A 20,537-nucleotide genomic window follows, 5' to 3' on the forward strand; every position below is an offset into this window, starting at 1 on the left:
GTGCTGGCAGAGCCTATAAATATAACCTGCCCCCATTGTTGTCTGTGGAATAACTGCTGGAGCTTGTGACACAAAAGGCATGAGAGTTATTTTGGTCTTTTCTTTTCTGCAGCTAATTTTAGCTCACTGATGCAGAGAGGGATTCCACTGACGTCAATGAGGCTCTGCACTGACGTCACTGGCCCTCCCTCCCAGGCAGCAGCAGCAGAAAGAAGAACCTGGCAGCCAGAATGCGAGCAGGACAGTGTTCAGTGCAGGGACACAGGAGCATCAGGTTTCCAAGCCTGGGACATGGGCTGCCTACGGAGCTTCCAGACCTGGGGAGAGATAGGAGGGGGGAGAGGGCTGTAAGTGACCCAGGGATCCCAGCTTCTTCCCCCCATACATAGCAGGTGGATGTGTCTGGGTCCTGTGTAACCTGATCAGAGCACTCGGGACTGGAGAGAGAGAGACACACAGAGAGTCCCAGTGTGTAAGTACAGAGGCTGCTATTCTTGCATGTGACAAGATAGATGATAGATTATTTTTATATGTGTATTTTAAGATTGTTTATGTTGTCGTTGTTGCCACTGCAAAAAATACTGTATAAAATAGTTGTCTCCGTTATGTGGACTCGCCATACACAGCACACAGTCATTATTAATCCACTGTGTTGTACCTACTATACATGATCCTGTAACTTGTTTTGCTATGAGTGTAGAGCTGTTATCCATTTAACATTAAAATGTATTGGGAATTCACAGTAGTATGACGACAGGTAACATATGATTATGGTAATATGAGCTAGTGAAATCTGTCAATGTACATGTCCATTACCACAATAAGGGGTGACCATATGAGATTGCAAGGTGAGTGATTTTATACAGGGTAGTATGTGTTTCTGACGTGAGTCACGTGACTAATATTCTCATTGCTTACAGTGGTGATGAGGTGGCATTGCATCCTTATAACTGAAAATTGCCAATAACACTGAAATTACAATATCCCCCAATAAAGGTTTTAATGATTGAAATGACAAATATTAACACTTATATTATTTATGTCACTGGTGTAGTACAATGACATAAAAAATCCCCTGATCCATACTTACTGTAGTTGTTTCCCATATAAATGAACTCATCATTTATTATCTACTGTGTGATGACATGAAGAGAACAAAATCAGGGAGTGTTTGTATAGCGAATTGCGTGGCGTCCCCTGATGGGAGATGCTATTATATTTTTTTCCCAGCACACACCTCTACTTATGTCAGTTTAGAATCCCTGCTCCCCGTCATATCTCTTATATTGCTTTCCTACCGCAAGGCCCAGTCGGAGCCGGGTTCTTGATCCCGGCTCTGATCCCTTAACACTAAGGGGGTTGTTCTGGTTGATTGATACGCAGCCTTGCGAGTCCACCAAACCCTGCCTTGCGACTGGTGGCCTGGCCGCCACCTATTCACAGCGTGTGTTCGCACACACTGGCTGCGAATGGATGTTTGATACAAGCATCCGGTCACCGACCATCGAATGATGTGGAAGGCACACGCATATCTAAGGTTGCTCAGAGTAACCTTAGATGTGCATGCACATTCTGAAGGAAGTGGGTGGGCAGCTGAAATCTGGTGATATTAGCTACCATGGGAACGCCCGGCGTTTTCATGGGAACAATCTGTTTGCCATGGACACATGCACATGTGCATTTCAAAAACATTGCACTCGCATGCGAGCATACGGACCTGCATAAGGTCTTAACCTGCGTCACCCATTATACAGAGGGTGACCTGGGTTTAAACCTTCTTATAACCCAGTAGAATTGCCAGGTTGCTTGACCAGGGTTATTAGGTTTGGTCCTTTCACACCAAACCTCAACCCGGGTCGACCAGGCAGCAATACTGCAATAACCCGGGTTATAAGTGATAAGTTGCGTTGTGAAAGGGATATAACTATATCCACCAGCATTGCAAGCTATATAGACATTGCTTGCAGATGTCTGATCCAATTGGACATAGCAGAAATACAACAACAGTAGGGATTATGGATCCATAGGAGCAATAGCAATGCAACTTTCTAAAAAAATAAGTTTGATTGCAATAGGACATAACTTAATGGAGACACATGCAGGCAGGAGTGTGGTTAAGTGTAGTGAAACCCGGGTGAGCACCTTCTACGCACACCTTCGATGCACTTTGTTAAAAAATAGGGATTTGGCCTCATGGTCCTCATTTTTGTCACTTTGGGTCTCTCAGAGATGTTGGGCTGCCCCCCAAAAACAGTTTGTGTGCAGTGCCAACTTCTACACTGTGACAGGAGCCAAGTGATCCATGTAATGTTACAGGAACCAGCTGTGCCATTGGCACCAGTTGGCACCTCGACAGGTGACACCCAGGAGCACCCTGTAGTGACACCACTGCTTATGGGCATATTTATCAATATTTTGACTAAAGTCATGTGAAAAGGGATGATTCAACCCTTTTTTAAATATTATTTTAGTGTTGCCTAAATGTACTAGAGGGAAATTGGAGGAGAATTCAAAAAAATCTCCTCCAAGCCCTTAATATCGCACTTTACTGTGGTAACTAGATTACATTTTCTATAAAAGTAGCTGATTGGCTGGTCCCGTGACAGTGTACCCACATAACAGTGCATGTGTGGTTACACTTGCATGGGACCAGCCAATCAGCACCTAACTGCTATGTTACAGGGTGGGTTTAAAAAATGAGTTAGGAGCTGGTTCGTCTGAACTTTATCTGTCCACATTGTCTCTATGGAAGGGGCATATGTAATTGCGTCCACGTTCGCTGGATGTGCGGGGATGAACTCTGGTGTTTTTTTTTTAAAGTGTCAATTATTTACAAGGCACGGTTTGCCTTGTAAATGATAGTCACTTTATAAAAAAAAAAGTCAGGGTTTGGCCAACATCTCAGCTCAGACGCTATTACATATGCATAGAACAAGATATGATATTATTCTTCTCAAACAGCGCTCTCACCACCTGGTGCGCGGTCTAAATTGTAATTTCATTGTGCTATTATATATGCCCCCAATGCTTAGTACATGGATCCCACTATCCGGTCCATGTGTGTAATCACTAGGTAATGATATGTGCAGAGGTGACATATCATTACTTAGTGATTACACACATGGACCTGCCTGCATTGTTATCATTGTTATAAGTAAGAGTATTCCTTGTGATCTGAGATATCAGGGGTCCGGCTGCCTAATACCCGTATTACACCCCCCCATCTGGGACTCGTCTGCTACAGGCCTTCCTCCCCATGGAGGCGAGTCTATATTGTCGGAAATGGGCATGAATTGATTAATCTGTGGCTGTTTCTTTTGACAAAATAGCGCAGGTTTTTTTGCCTATCCACTGACTTTCCGACACTCGACAGTAGGAACATTGTCTGCCGAGATCATCTTGAAAGCCAGTGAAAATAGCTGGGATTCTGACTGTCGGGACAGTCTCCTTTAACATGAAGTTAGTAGCATTTTTAAGTAAGTCATGTGGGATTGCTGTTTTAATTGGACCGGACTATTTTTTTCTAAACCCAAGACAGCATGTACATTTCCATTAATGGCTGATATTTGTATGGTTCTATAGGCCCCTATACACTACAGCGATTGAGGCTGATGTCATTGTATATTGTGTTGCCTGGGAAGTTATTACAGCTACTTTGTAATCGGGTTAGTGAGTAAACAATGGACATATAAAAGTATTCCTTGTAAGCAAACTGAAAGGTTATACCCCTTTTACACCAAAAACACCGGGTCGCACCCGGGTTTTTGATCCCCGCTTCAAGCCGGGTGCTACCCGGCGTTTGCACCCTTTTACACCACCGCATCTCCCAGCCGCCGCTTGGAGATGATGTCATCTCCAAGCGCCGATCGCCGCCGCCGGGAGGTGAATGGATGCAGCACAAAGGCATCCATTCACCTCCTCCGCTGCTGCAGCTGCTGTCTGCAGAGCATAGCAGACAGCAGCGGAGGCTGTGTGTGCCCCCCCGCCCAACCTGCGGATGCTGCGGTCCGCAGGTTGGATGTCCCCCATTCATGTAAACGGGTGACCCGGCATACTCGTTTACACCGCCCTCTACCCAGTTCCTAGCCGTGTTCTACCCAGGTCAGGACCTGGGTAGAAGTCCTGTGTAAAGGGACACAGCGTGACCCATTTACACCTTTTCTGACCCGCCGATGACACAGGTTTTTGCGGCGGTGTAAAGGGGTATGAGATTCTACTGTATATATATAGATATTTCTGTGTAAATGAGTTTAGTTACTACTACTACATATGTGCTTGCCTGCATGTAAGAAGTCAAAGGTGCGGATTAAGCAGCGCTATGGATTAAATTAACCATACAAATGATAATGCTAATGCAAATTTAATAACATGTGGGAGTGGTCACACACAGTATATTACATCAAATATGATAACAAACTGCTTAGGTCTGTAAATAGTAATAGAAACCCATCATTACTTCCCGATGTGACATCTTTGTATTGTATTATTTTTGTAACAAAGAGCTATTTCAGCATTTGGGGAAAATGTGTCACACCAACAGCCTCATTGTCATGGTAACTGCATGTTAGAACAGGGACTGTTCCAAGTGATCACACACAGAGCTCGTGCACATAGAAAATCCTACCTAGCATGATTATAGGAACGTGGTTAGAACATTAAAAGAATTGCATAGAGTACAAATACGATGAAGCATCTTTTGGAGGGAAGGGGGTGCATTGTAGAGGTATTAAATGATCATATTTTGATTTAAAAGGAAAGCTACAACAGATACATAGTTGAAAGCAAATGTAGGCCACGTTCTAAGCTTTTTAGTGTTCTACAATTGTAAAAAGCAAGGGTTGTGCACATACTATAGGTGTGATGGATAAGACCTCTGGCTGTATGCACAGCTCCAGCAACTGGAAGCAATGGAAGGAACTGCTGAGCAGAGAATCAATCGCCAGGTTAGATGTTCAGCGGCCAAAGAATTTGCATAGCCAACAAAAAGTTGGCTATTGGCGCTAATGGCAGCTGTTCCTGGACAGGATCGACCATTAATAAATATTGCTTATGGTACCAATGATTAATGACCCCTAAAAACTGAATTAGTGACTTACTATCACTCATAAATTGATATATACATTAAAGCCCCTATAGTGCCAATCAAATAAAAAAAAATCTTCTGTACGTAGTCAGGGCCGTAACTAGGGGGGGGCTGGGGGGTCACGCGCACCGGGCGCTGGAGGTGAGGGGCGCTGTGAGGTCCGGTGTATGTGGACGCTGTAGTGTAGCGGCGGGCCCGCCGCTACACTACAGCGTACACATACACCGGACGGAGTCGGTCCATCTCCTACTAGCGCGGCTGCAGGAAGCTCTGATGACTTCGAAAAGACTTGCCGGACGCTGATTGGCTGAATTCAGCCAATCAGCGTCCGGCAAGTCTTTTTGAAGTCATCAGCGCTTCCCGCCGCAGCGCTAATAGGAGACGGACGAAGATGCGGCTGCAGAGTTGAGTAACCCAGAGTGAGCGGTGAGAGGACTGTGCAGGGAGGGGGGGGGGTCTTCGGCGCCAGGGACAAGGCGTCAGTTGGTCGGTCCCCCCTGTCAGCTGCTAACTAAGCAGCGGGGAATAAACGCTGTGCGCATGCGCACAGCGTCTATTCCCGCAGCCAGGGGGCTGGGGGCATGGCTAGAGGCTCACAGAGCCTCTGGGTCATGCCCCCATAGCGGCAAAATGGGGGCGTGGCCTCGCGGGAGAGCAGCGATTATAGGCCACGCCCCCAAATTAGGCCACGCCCCCGAAAAATTTCGACGCGCCTCCGGCGCGCAGCAGCATCGCTGGGGGGGCATCAAAAGACTGCCTTGCCCCGGGCGCCGGAAACCCTAGTTTCGGCCCTGACGTAGTTCTGCAGCAACATACACCCAATTTTAAGGACACCTACAATTCTGGCAGGGCCACATTTTTTGAGTTGTTGTTAATGTACGTAATATCTTTTTAGCCGTAAAAAAAATGGTAAAACTGGACAGTCAAGTTCTACAGTATGTCCTACACGGTGACTTTAAAGTGAGATGGAAAATGTATACTATGATTCAGTCCTTTTGAAGTTTTACAGACAGACTGACAGGGCTGGTGCTAGGGTGTTTGGCGCCTTCCTACAAACTATAAATTTGCACCCTCTCATACTTCACAAAGGGATAGCCCATGGCCACACAATAGTACCCCATTCCAAATGACACTACACGGTAGCATAATCTTATTCACATTACACAGCACCAGTGCTGTAACTAGTCATTATGGTGCCCTTTGGCAATTGGTGACTGCCCCACCAGTGGAAACGCCCACAGTTACATATAGTTACACATACATAACTGCTGATCTTTGTGGGCTGCCTGCTAAATATGTTTTGTAATTATTTCATGCTTATATCAGTCTGACTGGGTTCTACAGTGCAATGTTGGAGCTAGACCCCAGGAAGTCTATGGCAGTGTGACATACTCTATTATATATCCCAAGGCAACCCCATCCATGGCTGGAGCAGCTCCTACCTGAGACGCTGTCAGTCACTGCAGCCTGGGGTCTCCTTCTCCTCCTACCTCTCAGGTCTGACCTCCAGCACCCGCTGATCCTTCCTAAGTCTCACCCTGGCCCCCTACAGCTCCCATTCCCTCTTGCCTGCCCAGCTTCTCCTTCCTGAGTGCGGAGTCCGAGTTCCCGAAAGCGCAGCCTGTTCACTCGTCACCCCCCGCGCGCGGCGCAGGGTGTGCGCAGTTCTTACCAAATCTCTCACTTTCTGAATGTCACCCACAGTATTTGCTGCGATATCTCTGCCATACATTTGGGTGGTGCTAAATATTTATTTGGGGAATTTGATGCAAGTATTTAATGATAAATGGGCCTTTACCTCTAAAGCAGCCAGTTAACCCATATACGCCAATTAACTGATATCTATTTCTTTTGCTTCTTAAACGCTTCATAATAATAATGAAACTCGAGTGTGTAAAAGCACTGCATGGGAAAAAGACTTTTACAGATCAAAATCCTTTTTTATTGTAAATGCCTTTTAATAACGAATTCTTGCAGAGAATAACTATACCAGTGACTATAGTTTAGGTACTAATTCTAGGTAGCGGCATGCTGGAACTGTGTGCGCTGCTCCATATCCACCCTAGGAACCTGCTTGGTTGCCTCTGACATGTTTTCTAACTTTCCACTTCATTCTCTTTGTGCTATTATTCAAGGCAATTTATTTTTGCTAATATCTAAGCTAAACCTAAACATAAAATTCCTTTTTGTGTTACAGCAACCACTAACAGCACATACAATTTATTGGCAAAATATTAAAAGGCAAAAAAATGGATATGAGAACTTAATTGACATCTTGAATAATAATACAAAGTAAGAAAGTAGTTTGTAATTGTTGAAATTGGGGGTTATTCAGATTTGATAGCAGCCCTGCGATTTTGCAAGAAGACCGATTATTGAATGACAATGCATGCATACAGATAGTAGAGGGTATGCGCGAGCCAAAACAGCGATAAAATCCAGCAGAAGGGTTTTCACTCTGGCAGGGCAGAGCTTATCTGATCGCAGGGCTCTGGTAAATTGCCCCTCTGCGATCATGTCTGCATAACCCCCATTGTCAATATGAACAGCAGGAAAATAATAAATCTTGACCGTGAACTTCCCATCTCCCATAAAGCAGAACCTGCATATGTCAACTTTGCTTTACGGAAGCAGAGCCGCGCTGATCGCCGGCTCCCCCCAACTGACCCTCCGCCCGTGGGAGAGTGGGACTGTCCCGCTGTAATCAGTCATTTGGGAGTTATGCAAACACTGCTCCCCATTACTGACCTGTACCTACACCAAACACTGTTCCCCATTACTGACCTGTACCTACACACCAAACACTGCTCCCCCATTACTGACCTGTACCTACACACCAAACACTGCTCCCCCATTACTGACCTGTACCTACACCAAACACTGCTCCCCATTACTGACCTGTACCTACACACCAAACACTGCTCCCCCATTACTGACCTGTACCTACACACCAAACACTGCTCCCCCATTACTGACCTGTACCTACACACCAAACACTGCTCCCCCATTACTGACCTGTACCTACACACCAAACACTGCTCCCCCATTACTGACCTGTACCTACACACCAAACACTGCTCCCCCATTACTGACCTGTACCTACACACCAAACACTGCTCCCCCATTACTGACCTGTACCTACACACCAAACACTGCTCCCCCATTACTGACCTGTACCTACACACCAAACACTGCTCCCCCATTACTGACCTGTACCTACACACCAAACACTGCTCCCCCATTACTGACCTGTACCTACACACCAAACACTGCTCCCCCATTACTGACCTGTACCTACACACCAAACACTGCTCCCCCATTACTGACCTGTACCTGCACACCAAACACTGCTCCCCCATTACTGACCTGTACCTACACCAAACACTGCTCCCCATTACTCACCTGTACCTACACACCAAACACTGCTCCCCCATTACTGACCTGTACCTACACACCAAACACTGCTCCCCCATTACTGACCTGTACCTACACACCAAACACTGCTCCCCCATTACTGACCTGTACCTACACACCAAACACTGCTCCCCCATTACTGACCTGAACCTACACACCAAACACTGCTCCCCCATTACTGACCTGTACCTACACACCAAACACTGCTCCCCCATTACTGACCTGTGCCTACACCAAACACTGCTCCCCATTACGGACCTGTACCTACACACCAAACACTACACACCAAACACTGCTCCTCATTAATGACCTGTGTCTACATGCCAAACACTGTCCCCACTACTGACCTGTACCTACACACCAAACACTGCTCCCCATTACTTACTTGTAGCTACACACCAAACACTACACACCAAACACTGCTCCTCATTAATGACCTGTACCTACATGCCAAACACTGTCCCCACTACTGACCTGTACCTACACACCAAACACTGCCCCCACTACTGACTTGTACCTACACACCAAACACTGCCCCCACTACTGACCTGTACCTACACATCACACACTGTTCCCCATTACTGACCTGCACCTACACACCAAACACTGCCCCCACTACTGACCTGTACCTACACATCACACACTGTTCCCCATTACTGACCTGCACCTACACACCAAACACTGCACCCACTACTGACCTGTACCTACACACCACACACTGCTCCCCATTACTGACCTGTACCTACACACCAAACACTGCTCCCCATTACTGATCTGTACCTACACATCACACACTGCTCCCCATTACTGACCTGTACCTACACATCACACACTGCTCCCCATTACTGACCTGTACCTACACACCACACACTGCTCCCCATTACTGATCTGTACCTACACATCACACACTGCTCCCCATTACTGACCTGTACCTACACACCACACACTGCTCCCCATTACTGACCTGTACCTACACACTATACACTGCTCCCCATTACTGACCTGTACCTACACATCACACACTGCTCCCCATTACTGACCTGTACCTACACATCACACACACTGCTCCCCATTACTGACCTGTACTTTATCAAACTAACCTGAGAAAACAAACTTTTGGAAAAAAGATAAAGGAACATACTGTCACTTATGCTACCTTTTTAGGTGTATTTGTTGTAATGCTGTATTTGGGGGGCTTGTTATGTTGAACATCTGGCACCCTGAACTAGAGGTCCCAAGCAGAAGGAGAAAAGAGCCAACCACTAGATTTCAGTGTAATCAGAGCTGATTTTGCATTCTCAGTGGCAGTATTATCTGCACTAATGTAATTCTTTGTATAGAACACATTGCTACGGACAGGCCATCTGTCATATGCCACTTTTTCAAAACTGCTGATGTACAGTCAACCTTGCAGTGTTATTGAGCACTCTGCATCTGCTAATTTTGTTACTAATTTTGTTACATCAAATAACTTAATAATGGCAGATTTTTTTTTCTGATATACCTACCAAGAAAATCTTTTATTTTAACTCTATAGTAATAGGCTTTTCTCCCCTTACATTTTACAGGAATAGTATCTGAAATGTTTTGGGTACTTGTGTATTATCACGGCACCCACTAAGCAATTTGCTTAGTGGGCTATTCTGCGTAGGAAAATCGCATTGCATCGCATGCGTGTTTTCTTTGCGTGCGATGCGATTGCATGTGATGCGATTTTCCTATGTAATTTATTCACTGCTCTCTGTCCCGCGGGTGCGATGCGATCGCATGCGATTTCATAGCTTGAGATGCCATTTACTTTACTTGACATTTCTATGCGATGCAATGGGATTTAGCGCCCCCCCCACTATCCACACCACCCCGAAGCGTGGCGAGCGCAGCGGAATGTGTCCTGCCGACCTTTTCATACCCCCACTATCCACGTCGGCGTGGAGTTGATTGTATACAGTCTGGCGAGCCACCGAGCCCCAAGCGTGGCGAGCGGACGCGGATTGCGTTACATATTCCGCGTCCCCTCGCGGATTTTCCTATGGTGCCATACGTATGCAAATTGGGCCCCGGGCTACTACACAAGTACCATGTTTTGGACTCATGAAGCTGTCAAGTGCTTTATTTCAACAAAACTACATGGAAAAGGCTCTTTTACTGCTTTATGCCTATTGCCAAAGGGTTATTGCTGGAGAGATAGAGATTTGTGTGGCCTTAACTCATTCATTGTCACTTGCCACAATCATAAAAGGAAAAGTACTACTGGGTGCCAATAGGAACACATACGGGATGTGGTTACAGTGCCAGCTACTGGACTGCCAGCGGTCAAAATACCAACCTTAATAGGGATTACACACATGCCTATATTAAGGCATTTTCTAAGACTTTGCTTAGTTTGGCAAAGTCGCTTATAAAAGGCTCCTACATCGGTGTGTGTAGGGGCTATAGTGACAGCAATGCAATCCTCCAGAGAACACTGGCGCTGTCAGCTTGCTCCGCACACAGAGCTGAAAGCTTGCGCAGTGTGTGGGCTGTCAGCTCTGTGTGCTGAGTGACAGCGGCCCGGCACTGCCCGACCTAGCATAGCTAGATCGCCCTACACACATCACTATGATCCTTATTCTAGTTCACTCTTTCTGACAAAATCCTTCTTAGATGGACAAAACCATGTGCACTGCAGGGGGGCAGATGTGACTTGTGCAGAAAGAATTAGATTTGGGTGGGGTTTTACTTCAAAGTGAGATCTATATTGCAGTGTAAAAATAAAGCAGCCAGTATTTACCCTGCACAGAAACAAAATAACTCACTCAGATCTAATTCTCTCTGCACATTTTACATCTGGCCCCCTGCAGTGCACATGGTTTTGTCCATCTAAGAAGGATTTTGTCAGAAAGAGTGAACTAGAATAAGGCCCTATATGTGTAGGGCCCATAAGTATGCTGGGATGTCTTAGCGTTAGGCAGGTAAATGTTAGGTTTGGGCACTATGTGTAACTTAGGGGTGGGGTTAGTAACTAAGGAAGAAGGGTTAGAGTGAGGCTGCAGAAGGTGGAGGGCAGGGGCAAATCTAGACTTTTCTGTTGGGGGCTGTTTAATAATAAATCCTGGATTGAGCACATTCACATTTTAAAGAAAAAGGGCCATCCATGAAAAGCACATGTAGTTGCATGTGTACACGCACTAGGGTCGATCCTATTAGATGCAGATGACTCGCACTCGTGAAACATCACAGCACCGGACGCACTTTACGGCGGACTAACTCCGCTTACAAGTGCTCGTACCTCCCATAGCATTTAAACGGCAACTCACACCCTTCGGCACTAGTAGGATTGACCCGACTGTGTACTCTAAAAAAGGTGCTTGATTCACTAACTATTGAATACATTCCTAAAGTAACTAAAGGTAAATTCAACAAAAAAAGCCACCATGGTTGGACAAAGAAGTAAGGTCAGCTATCAACTATAAAACCAGAGCCTTTAAATTCTATAAAAATAACTTGAATGAGGAGGCGTTCGCAAAATACAAAGAATCAAACAAAACTTGTAAAGGGGTAATCAAAGCAGCTAAAATATTATATGAAGAGTGCATAGCCACTGAAAGCAAAACCAACCCAAAGAAGTTTTTTAAATACATAAACAGTAAACGTTTAATTAAGGAAAACATAGGCCCACTAACTGATACTAGTGGAAAAAGTGTTACTGAGGACAAGGGAAAAGCAAAACTGTTAAATGAGTTCTTCTCATCAGTATTTACTAAGGGAGAGCAGACTGTGGAACGAACATTTACCACAAACGGGACAAATAAGCCAGATCTCATTGTGGATTTCACGCCGAAGGAAATAATACTGAGGCTAAGCAAACTCAAAACAAATAAGTCACCAGGGCCAGATGGGATTCATCCGAGGGTATTAATGGAATTAAGGGATGAACTAGCTACCCCCCTACATTATATCTTTAGCAAGTCACTATCGTCAGGTATAGTACCAAAAGATTGGAGAATAGCAGAGGTAGTGCCAATATTCAAAAAAGGAAGATCCCGCTAATTACAGACCCGTTAGTTTAACATCAATTGTGGGTAAACTATTTGAAGGATTTTTAAGGGATGGTATCCAGGAATATTTAGATCATCACCGTCTACTTAGTACTAACCAACATGGGTTCGTGAAAAATCGTTCATGCCAAACTAATCTACTAGGGTTCTATGAAGAGGTTAGCAAAAACCTTGATAATGGAAATGCTGTAGATGTGATTTTCCTAGATTTCGCTAAAGCATTTGATACTGTCCCACACAAGAGATTGATTAATAAAATGGAGAACCTAGGATTGGGTGAAAATATCTGCAGATGGGTAGGGAATTGGCTATGTAATAGAGAACAAAGAGTGGTTGTGAATGGTGCCGTATCAGATATGATACCGGTACTAAGTGGAGTGCCCCAGGGTTCGGTTTTGGGGCCCATTTTGTTTAACATTTTTATTAACGATATTGGGATAGGGTTACTCAGCAATGTATCTATCTTTGCGGACGATACAAAACTTAGCAAAGTCATCAAATCACCAGAAGATGTCACCATGCTTCAAAATGATCTTGCAATTCTAGATGAGTGGGCAAAAAAATGGAAGATGAGGTTCAATGTAGATAAATGTAAGGTTATGCACCTTGGGAGACACAACCAGTGTGCAAGTTACAACCTTAGCGGAGAGGAACTGGGTAATTCCATACTTGAAAAGGATCTAGGAGTCCAAATAGACAGCAATCTAGGATGTAGTGCCCATTGTAATGTAGCTACAAAAAAGGCCAACAAAATTCTGGCATGTATTAAGAGGGGAATGGAAACTAGGGACTCAAGGGTAATTATGCCACTGTATAAAGCATTGGTGAGACCTCACCTAGAGTACGGAGTACAGTTCTGGGCCCCACACTATAAAAAGGACATCATAGAATTAGAAAAAGTCCAAAGGCGAGCAACAAAGCTTATTAGGGGAATGGAGAATTTAAGCTACGTGGAGAGATTATGCAATTTGGGACTATTTACATTAGAAAAGAGACGTTTAAGGGGGGACATGCTCAACATGTACAAGTATATCAAGGGCCAATATAAGGAACTGTCACACACCCTATTTTCTACTAGAAAGGAATCTAGGACGCGAGGGCATGAGTATAGATTAGAAGAAAAAAGATTTCATTCAGCTAGTAGAAAGAATTTCTTTACGGTCAGAACAGTCAAACTCTGGAACTCTCTTCCCAGAGAGGTGGTAACGGCTGGCTCATTAAATGCGTTCAAGGCAAAGTTGGACAAACATTTACTGGAGAAAAACATCCATGGGTACAAATAAGAAATATAATTTGTCTGTAAAATACCAGAACCTACCAAATCAGCAATGGATATCTATACCAGGTTGAACTAGATGGACGCAAGTCTTTTTTCAGCCTTACCTACTATGTAACTATGTAACTATGTGTGGGATCATTGTGCACATGCTTCTCAGCGATAAGTATTACTTGTATAACACTTTTATCAGGAACGCTTATCACCACCGATTGCATAATATTGATTCAATTCTTCATTCCCAATTGTTTATCAAAGTCAAATGCTAATAAAGACTGATAAGATTCTTATATATATTCCCATCAATATTGAGTATTTAATAGTGACTGTACCTAGTTCAGTTCTGTTGTCCTCTGTATGTACAAAAGTCACTGTACTAGAGTAGTGTCTGTAGAAAGAGTTGAATAAAAGAGGAAGCATTGAACATTCTACTTCGTCTTACAGTTTCCCATTGACGCTGACTGTAATTCTCAATAAAGTTACAGTGGATGCCTGCTAGGACACTCTGGGACCTGTGGTTCCACAGAATGTTTAGCACTGTTCTTCTTTTACTGAGACCGTTTATGTCCAGGTTAGGAGTTACCTATATCACCAAAGACAAAGATATTCTCCATTCCTCGCACAGATTTTACAGTATGATAGGCTTTTGTTCTTGGTGATATGATAATAGCTGCGTGAGCATTACCTGCACCACTTCTCCCAACTGTAGTCTTACTACACCTATTGGGGCAGCCAGGGCCGCCAAGAGAAATCCTGGGCCCCGGTACAACAATTTTGTGGGGCCCCCACGGACGGAGCTCCCCGCACACTCTACGGACCCTTGTTATGCCACTGCTTCCAAGGTGGATACAGGGACAACAATTTACACCGTAATGCCTATTACACATGTCACACACCCATTACATATTATACCACATGCCATAATGCTCATTACATGTTATGTCACACACCATAGTGGGCAGTAAACATTATGCCATACACCGTAATACCTATTACATATTTTACCACATGCCATAATGCCCATTACATATTATTCCTCACAACGTAATGCTCATCGCCGATTATGCCACACACCAATGTATTACATATAATACCTCCCATTTTATGCCCCATACTGTAAGTTCTGCTTACCTAAATGCTCATTGCTATGGGCTTCATGCTTGATGCCAGGGGTTAACATGCTCTACCAGGGGTTAACATGCTTGCTGCCATGGGTTTACATGCTCTGCCTGGAGTTACATGCTCTGCCAGGGGTTACCATTCTCTGCCAGGGGTTAACATGCTCTTTGCCATGGGATTAACCTGCTCTGCCAGGGGTTACATGCTCTGCCAGGGGTTACATTTTCTGCCAGGGGATACATGCTCGTTGCCATGGGTTTACATGCTCTGCCAGGGGTTAACATTCTCTGTCAGGGTTTAACATGCCCTTTGCCATGGGATTAATCTGCACTGTCATTGGTAACATGCTCTGCCAGGGGTTAACATGCTTGTTGCCATGGATTTACATGCCCTGCCATTTGTTACATGCTTTCCAGGGGTTATAGTACATGCTTTGCCAGGGGTTACATGCTGACTTCCAGAGTTGGATCTCAGCCCCAGCAGCATGCAGGGAGGCAGCAGACATAGAGCAACCCACCTTCCACCTTGGAATGCAGTGACCTGGACATGGGTGGGGAATCAGGTCTGGAATTGCTGGGCTGGAGACATGGCACTGGCACCTGCTGCTGTTGGTGGCAGCAGCTGGGATGGGAATGTGGGGAGTGGGGCAGCTGGGTGGGGAGCTGGGGCAGAGTGGGTGGTACTCCCGAGGGAGGTGGCCTCTCTCTGTACCGGCACACAGGGACTACCTACCATAAGTGTCCTCCTGTCACTGAGCCATGGTAAGCTCCCAAGTCACATGGATGGCTTTCAGCAGGCCCTGTAGTTGGAGAGCAGAAGGACCTCTGTGATGCTTCTGCCCCCACGTCCACCCACATCCGCACTCCCAATGCAGATGATGAAAAGCTGACTCCGGCACACTCAGACCCAGTGCACTCGCCGCCAAATTTAAAAAAAAAAATGTGTGTCCAGACCGGGGCCCCCCTGACAGGCCTGGGCCCGGGTAAATTGTACCTGCTCCCCCCCTCTCTCGGCACCCCTGGGGGCAGCCATCAGAGGGGGACTGTGGGGACTCCAGTCCTGGGCCCAGACAGAAAGGGGGCCCAATACTGGAGTCTATAAAGTATCATTTGTCAGAATTTCACTTGATGCAATATACAGTACCTGTAGTTGTTAAGTAGTGCGGCCAGTGCTGCGGATATGGGAGGTCTCACCAGACATGCCAGGGATTCGACAAGTGGGAGGGGGGCCCTTCCTAATTTGTCAGTCCCAGGCTCCACAATTTTTGATGGCAGCCCTGACACCTATACTAGTGCTTTGTAGCATCTATTGTGCACCTAATGACTAAAACGCATGTGCCAGGCTAACTTCTGTAACCTTCTCTATGTTATATGGGGCCAGGTGTATCAAGCTTCAAAAAGGGATACAATGAAGAGTGATAAACAGCCAGCCAATCAGCTCCTGTCATGTTTCAAACCCAGCCTGTAACATGGCAGGTAGGAGCTGATTGGTTCGCTGTTTATCACTCTTCATTGTATCACTTTTTAAAGCTTGATACTGTACATCTGGCCCAGTGCACAGTAACTTTGAGCTGTTGCCTTGGTCTCTGATACAGGAATGAATGACAAGCTAACTTACTATTACATAAAACTTATCGCTATATTTTGTAATAACAGTAAATATAAATCTTAACTGGCCATAAATATACCCCCTTTTAACTCCTTGCTGCAACTGACCTCAAAATGAGTTGGAGAAAGAATAGTGTTGAGAGATAATAATTAAGTGTTAAGTAGACAGGATCGATGTCACTACAATATTAGTAACCTGGCACACTCTACGCACTGAGACAGCTTTTTGTAGCTGTATTAAACTCAAGATGTTCCTCTATGCACAATAATTTGTTTCATAAATGTTGAACTTGTGGCGATAGTTGCGTGTTTCATGTCCCACATTTCCTTCATGGCTAAATCTAAAGGACCATGCACACTGGGCGACTTTGAGCTGAAAGACGCTCAAAACAGCAAATTTGAGTGGCTTTCAGCTCAAAGCCACCCAGTGTGTATGGGCCGGCGATGAGCAGCAAGCGCTGGTGTGCATTCCCGCATCATCTTTGCCGGGAAAGCCACTCATCTGCTGGTATTACCAACAGATGGATGGGCAGTATGCACTGAGTGGCTTTCCCCCCAGCGATTACAGCGGTCATCGCTGTCCATACACGCTGGGCATAATCGCATGTTATTCGCTTCACTGTTATTCACTTCACTAGAGCAAGAAATATGTTCAGCAACTAAACCGATAACGTTAACATTACTGGTTATCATCATGTTTCGTGATTTCTTATAACGGAAAGTGAAAACTGAGAAAATCCCATGTCAGGAAAGACTTTAATGTCTTGTTCCACTCTCGTTGGTGGGGGTTTTCTTTCTGAGTGTATACTAATTCCCCTTCCTGCGCTCCTTTACTGGTGGTAGCTCATGGAAGGAATGTACAGAATCTCCTTCTTTTATCACTGGGGTTATGGAAAACACCATGGCTTGTAAATTGGTCTCGTCACGTCTTGATTTCGTCAGTATGTTGCTTGACAACAGTTTTCCACTGTTCTACAACACTGCGGTACACTAACCCCTATCCACTATTAAGCCACATCTCAGCCAGTAACCTGAAAAACACAATAGAAATAGGATAAATGGTTCTTATGGGCTGGCTCCCACCATTATCTTTTAATATTTTAACTTCAGGAGTAAGGTTCCAACCAATCAGCTGCTGTCATTTTTTTAAACACAGCCTGTAAGTAACATTAGGTGATTTGATTGTTAGTACTTTGGGGGTGATGCAGGTTGGTTTGCAAAAGCAAACTCTTCTTTAATGGACAAAACCATGTGCACTGCAGGTGGGGCAGATATAACATGTGCAGAGAGAGTTATTTTGTTTCTGTGCAGAGTAAATACTGGCTGCTCTATTTTTACACTGCAATTTAGATATCAGTTTGAACACACCGCACCCACATATAACTCTCTCTGTACATGTTACATCTGCCCCACCTGCACTGCACATGATTTTGTCCAGTAAACTTTTGCAAAGTAACCTGGCCCTTTTACCTTTCTGCAATCTTTTATACATATGCCCCTTTTTGTGCAAACTAGATTATATTGATAAAAGTTAAACTTGTCAAAAGGACATAAAAAGCCGTTTTTGTTTAATCCGAGAGTAACTCAGCAGTCTGAATTAAATTTTCCGACTGTCGAGTCTCGGAAAGTCTGCGGATCTGCGAAAACAGACGCGGATTGTCAAAAACGGTCGTGAATTAAACAATCTGCACCCATTTCCTACAAAACAGATCCGACTTTATAAAAAGTTGGATCTGACAACCTTCAATGCTGTTGTTAACGGCAGCATTGAATAGGTGAGTGTCGATCTTTCCCCTGTTGGGAAATATCGTCACAGATTGAATACCCCTGTTAGTTTTCATGTGTCTTCACCCATTTGTCTAGCCCACGGGAAGGCAACTCAAGGAAAAAAAGAGCTATATACTGTATTGAAGCCTTTTCTTGTACAGAGCGGTGTTCAGTATAGAGCAATGGATAGGGTGTCCAATGCACTTGCCAGCTGATGAGGAGCTGGATATACTTGTTTTGGTATAAGGTATGAAATGCATACCAAAAAAAAAGGGCGTACATGCTTTTCAAGAGACAAAGACGCAAATATACCCGTCAGCAGGCATATGTCATGTGGATTCTGGCGCAGTGTGACTGAGCAGTAATGTCTAGCCACTGCCAGTTGTGTGATGACCGCTCTGATAGTACTCACATCATTCATGTCGCAGGTACATTATGTGGAGTTGTAGCGGTCTATTTACATGACTTGACATTTCCATTTAGATGACAACAGCAGAAGGTTTTCAAATGTCATTTTTATAGGGAAGAAAGATCAAATTATATTTATTTTAATTATATAAAATGTATATGATCACATTTTTATATTGAGCATGCGGCTTTTTGTATTTATTCATAATGCAAGTGTCTCCAAAGTATAGGACACTTCATTATATTATTTTTATTGTGTACAAATGGAGTAATGGAACTCTAGCATTTACTGCTAACACGGTGAAGCCTCTACACTTTGGGGCATATCCAGTTACACTACGGCTAATTATCAGCGCTGACTGATTCAGTTACTGCTGATTACCCTCCCATTAAGCCCCAGACAGGGCATTTTTCATCACAGCCTCAGTAGCTAATTACCCTCTAGGATTTAACACGCAAAAGAAACCCAAATATTCCAACATTTTACAAGGAATCGACATGTTTCCGACCAGTTAACCTCAGGATAACGAGCATTGCCCCAGGGTTTACCACGTGGAGAAAATACAGCATATTTGAATCACTTCGGACTTTCACATGCCTAATTGGATGTGTCCTTTTGTCCATGCTATAATATGGGAGTAAATATACCCACTTGTACATACAGTATGCCTTGCTTATGTCTGTTACAAATGTTACTGTTTTTAAAGCTTTACATATATCGAGTCTGCATATTCATGGAAACGTCCTTGATTCAATTCAGGGTGCAAATTGCTGCAACTTTAGTTGAGTCTCTAGGCTGGGTACACACTATGGTGATGTTTGGACGATTTACCTGATAACAATAAATCATGTATATTCAGGGGCGTAACTAACTATTTAGCGCCCCCCTGCCGCACCTAACCTGCCCCCCCTTCTTACCCGCGGTCTGCGTCTCGCCCGGCTCTCTGTCGGGACCTTCCTGACGTCACGGTCCCGGCCGGCTCCTGCTGCTACAATGAAAACGGACTCTTAGAAAATGGCTGCCCCCATACTGCAGACAAAAAACTGTCTGCAGTATGGGGGCAGCCATTTTCTAATTGTCAGTTTTCATTGCAGCAGGAGCCGGCCGGGACCGTGACGTCAGGAAGGTCCCAACAGAGAGCCGGGCAAGACGCAGACTGCGGGTAACTATAGCCCCGCAGCCCCCCCGGCGGCGCCCCCAATTTCTCTGCGCCCCCCCGCCACCGCGGGGGCTGCGGAGCTATAGTTACGCCACTGTACAGTATATTGTATAGTGTTTTCACCTTATCACACATAGCTCATTGCATACCCCTCAGCCACCCTGTTCCACCACCTCTGCCCACGGGTATCACAGGCCGCCCAAATGTGTCATAGTGATTCAATGCTGTGTCCTAAGCTCCAATCACTACTGCAGCAGAAGGCGTCTACTTGTAATAGACGTTTCCTGCTGCATTTACATACAGCGCTATTGCTGCTACTGACAAGGAAGCAGTAGCCATAGCTTCTCTGTCCACATCTGAAATAGCCCCATAATATGGACTAGGGTACTACTATGGTAGTAAAAAAAAAGTGTGAAAAAAGATTTATATATATCTTTATTATAGATGATTCATTTATGCTATCATTGGTGTCCCATAAAGTGAGCCAAAAAATGGCAGCGCTGCGGCTTCTTTTGTAACCACGCTGCAGAGGGAGGGTACCGCCCTTATGTTAGTGGTCGCAGCGTTTTCTGTATTGCGGTAGCATTGAATAGATAAACCTTTTTTTTTCTTTTTCACTATCATTACATTTGCAAACAACTTAACCCATTGCACTTAATTCATAAA

General features: G+C 44.7%; 1 protein-coding gene across 1 annotated transcript in view; it reads left to right on the forward strand.

Annotated features, from left to right (window-relative positions):
* The first annotated feature begins 205 nt into the window (after window positions 1–205).
* The window catches only part of NR4A1 (nuclear receptor subfamily 4 group A member 1), a 50,864-nt gene continuing 30,532 nt past the window's right edge, over window positions 206–20,537 (forward strand). Inside the window, exon 1 of the mRNA XM_083169024.1 lies at window positions 206–472. The gene's annotated coding sequence lies outside the window, so the exon portion shown is untranslated. The remainder of the gene's footprint in view (window positions 473–20,537) is intronic.

Source organism: Crinia signifera, chromosome 2 (assembly GCF_055691185.1).
Source record: "Crinia signifera chromosome 2, ASM5569118v1, whole genome shotgun sequence".
Lineage (NCBI taxonomy): Eukaryota > Metazoa > Chordata > Amphibia > Anura > Myobatrachidae > Crinia > Crinia signifera.